At 38.8% G+C, this 3,480-nt stretch overlaps 1 pseudogene; it reads right to left on the reverse strand.

Moving 5' to 3' along the window:
- Window positions 1–419: 419 nt before the first annotated feature.
- LOC120872147 lies at window positions 420–1,069 on the reverse strand (annotated as a pseudogene).
- Between the last annotated feature and the right edge of the window lie 2,411 nt (window positions 1,070–3,480).

Genomic DNA, 3,480 nt, shown 5'->3' on the forward strand with positions numbered 1-3,480 from the left:
CTTTTGCCTACCCTTAAGTCATGAAGGTACTCTCTCATGTTTTCTTTTCTTTTTTTTTTTGATATTTGAAACACAACTTTATTCTGATTCTAAAGGAAAATGAATGGGAATGACAATAACAAACAAGGTTCCACTTCTCAGTATTGTCATGTGACTGCAGCAGTCTTATATTTGAAACTCAAGGAGGAAACAACTGCGTTCCAAAACCCCTAAATATGCAGGTCCAAAAAATGAAGGTGTTTTTTTTTTTTAAACTGCCACATTCACTCCAAAGCCCATCCATCTCCTTTAGCATCCAAAGATTAAGCACACGTTCTGCTTAGCTGTTTCATAAAGTGGCAAACAAGCTGCACCACTGACATCACAGGACAGTTGCCTATATAACTAGACTTCTGACGCTGGGCCCCGGCCTCACTTTCTCACAGGTCATCATCTTCATCCAGGAGAGCAGTTGTCTGAGCAACCTCTAAATCACGCTCGTACTGTGCTGCCGAGGCTGGGTCCATGACCACCTCTGGCGGGGCAAGAGCAGGCATGGCGACAAACTCCAAGTTAGGGTCTCCAATCAGTTTTCTGGTAAGCCAGAGGAAGGGCTTTTCCAAGTTGTAGTTACTTTTGGCAGAAATGTCATAGTACTGAAGAGTCTTCTTTTGGTGGAAGATAATGGGCTTTGCCTTAACCTTTCTGTCCTTAATATCCACTTTGTTGCCACACAACACAATCAGGATGTTCTCACACACTCGTACCAGATCTCTATGCCAGTTAGGCATATTCTTGTAAGTAAACTCTTGATGTTACATCAAACATTATAATGGCACACTAAGCCTGTATATCATAGCCATCTCTCAGTCCACCAAATTTCTCCTGACTGGCTGTATCCCATACTTTGAACTTAATCGGTCCTCTGTTGGTATGGAACACAAGAGAGGATAGACCTCAACACCCAAGGTAGCTACATACTTCTCAAATTCACCAGTCAGATGACGTTTCCTGAATGTAGTTTTCCAGTACCACCGTCACCAACCAATACAAGTTTGAACTGAAATTGGGGTTCTCCTTGGGCAGCCATCATGATGTTACTTCCAGAAGTGACTCTGCGCCTGTTGGAGGCTCTTAGGTTTTCTTTTAAATGCTTTTTAGTATTAGATTTTGCATTTAGATTGATGATTCATATAAAATTAGTCTTTGTGTATAGCATGAAATAGGATTTGAGTTTCATTCTTTTTTTTTTTTTCCTATTTGGATAATTCAGGTATTCCAGAAAGGACTTTTCTTTTCCAGTTGGATGTCTTTGTACTCTGTTTCAAAAAACATAGTCCATATGCTTATGGCTTTATTTCCGAATTACATGGCTACTTTTTTTGCCACGTGGTGGGATGTGCAGGATCTTAGTCCTCCAGTCAGGGGTCAAAGCAGCACACCTGCACTGGGAGCATGGAATCTTAAGCTTTGGACTGCCAGGAAGTTCCCTACATTGCTGCTTCTGTATGTTAAATCAACCATGCATTTCTGGGACAAACTCCATGTTATCATTAGTTATTACCCCTTTTGTATACTTCAGGATTTCCTTTGTAATTTTTGTTGAGGATTTTTGTCTTCATCTATGTTCATGAAGATATTGGTCTTAAATGGTCTCTTTTACTAATATCTTTATCAAGTTTAGTCATTAGGGTGATGGTAGCCTTATAAAATGGACTGGGAAGTGTTTCCTTTTCTTCTGTTTTCGAAAGTACTTATACTTGGTGTTATTTTTTTCTTCCAATATTCTATGAAATTCACTAATTGAAACCATCTGGGCCTGGAATTTTCTTGGTGGGAGGGATTCTGATAAGGAATGCAATTTATTTAATAGTCATAGGACTATACAGATTTCCCATGTCACTGGATATCAATTTTGTTAAGTTGTATTTTTAAGGAATTCCCCCATTTCATCTAAGTTGTTAAGTTTGTTGGCATGAAATATTTTCTTATTGTCCTTTTAATGTCTGTAGGATATGTAGTAATAATCCTCTTTCATTCCCAATATTGGTGATGTACATATCTCTTTTTTGTCCAATCAGTCTGTTGTGGGGTTTACCCATTTTGTTGATCATTTCAAAGAACCAGTTTTGGCTTTCTTTCATCAGTTGTCTGTTTTCTGTTCTGTCCTCTATTTATTTATTTCTGGCTGCACTGGGTCTTCAGAGTGGTGCTCGGGTTCTCTGTTGCTGCACTCGGGCTTTGTCTAGTGGTGGTGAGTAGGGGCTACTCTCTAGTTGTGGTGCCCAGGCTTCTCACTGTGGTGGCTTCTCTTATGGTGGAGAATGGGCTCTATGGCACGGGGGCTCAGTAGTTGTGGGACATGGGCTTAGATGCCCCGTGGCATGTGGGATTTTAGCTCCTGGACCAGGGATTGAACCAGTGTCCACTGCATTGGCAGGACCACCGGACCACCAGAGCAATCCCTCAGACAATGATTTTAAACCTCTTTTCTGTTCTAATATCAGCGTGTAAAGTTATAAAATTCTCTCAAAGCATTGCTTTTGCTATATTCCACAAATTTTGGCATTTTATAATTTTATTATCCTTCAGTTTCAATTTTTTTACATTTTTTGTGATTTATTCTTTGACCTCTGGATTGTTTAGTAATATATTCTTTTTAAAAATATTTTATTTATTTGGCTGTGCCAAGTCTCAGTTGTGGCACACGGGATTTTTGATTTTTGTTGTGGCATTCAGGATCTTAAGGTCCAGAATGTGGAATCTGCTTTCCTGACTGGGGATTGAATCCTGTACCCCCTGCATTGGGAACACAAAGTCTTAGCCACTGGACCGCCAAGGAAAGTCCCAATTTTCTTCAATTTCGAAGTATTTGAAGTTTTCTTAAATATGTTGTTACTGATTTTAAATTTACTAACATGTAGTCAGAGAATATACTCTGTGTGATTTTAATCCTCAAGAACTTATTGATATGTGTTTTATGGTCGATATGTGTTCTGCAGTTCTGAGGTTCTATAAATATCAATTAGGCCAAAGCTGCTGATAGCATTTTTGGATCTTCATCTTTACTGATATTTTTGTCTTCTTTTTTCCTGCCAGTTACTGAAAGAGTGCTAACTTCTATTAATATTATGATTTTGGAATTTATTTTTTCTTTAATTTTTGTAAACCTTTGCTTCATGTATTTTGAGACTTTTATGTTTGAACACATTTGTAACTATTACCTTCATGATGAATTGACCTTTTATTATGAATAAATGTCCTTCTTTATATCCGATAATATTCTTTATCTCAAACATAATTTTGTTATACTAATAGGGCCACTGGGCTTCCCTGGTGGCTCAGTGGTAAAGAATCCGCCTGCCATTGTAGGTTCAATCCCTGGGTCGGGAAGATCCCCTGAAAAAGGAAATGGTAACCGACTCTAGTCTCCTTACCTGGGAGATTCCATGGACAGAGGAGACTGGCATGCTATAGTCTATGGGGTCACAAAGAGTTGAA

Source organism: Oryx dammah, unplaced genomic scaffold (genome assembly GCF_014754425.2).
Source record: "Oryx dammah isolate SB20612 unplaced genomic scaffold, SCBI_Odam_1.1 HiC_scaffold_13, whole genome shotgun sequence".
In the NCBI taxonomy this organism is placed as follows: domain Eukaryota; kingdom Metazoa; phylum Chordata; class Mammalia; order Artiodactyla; family Bovidae; genus Oryx; species Oryx dammah.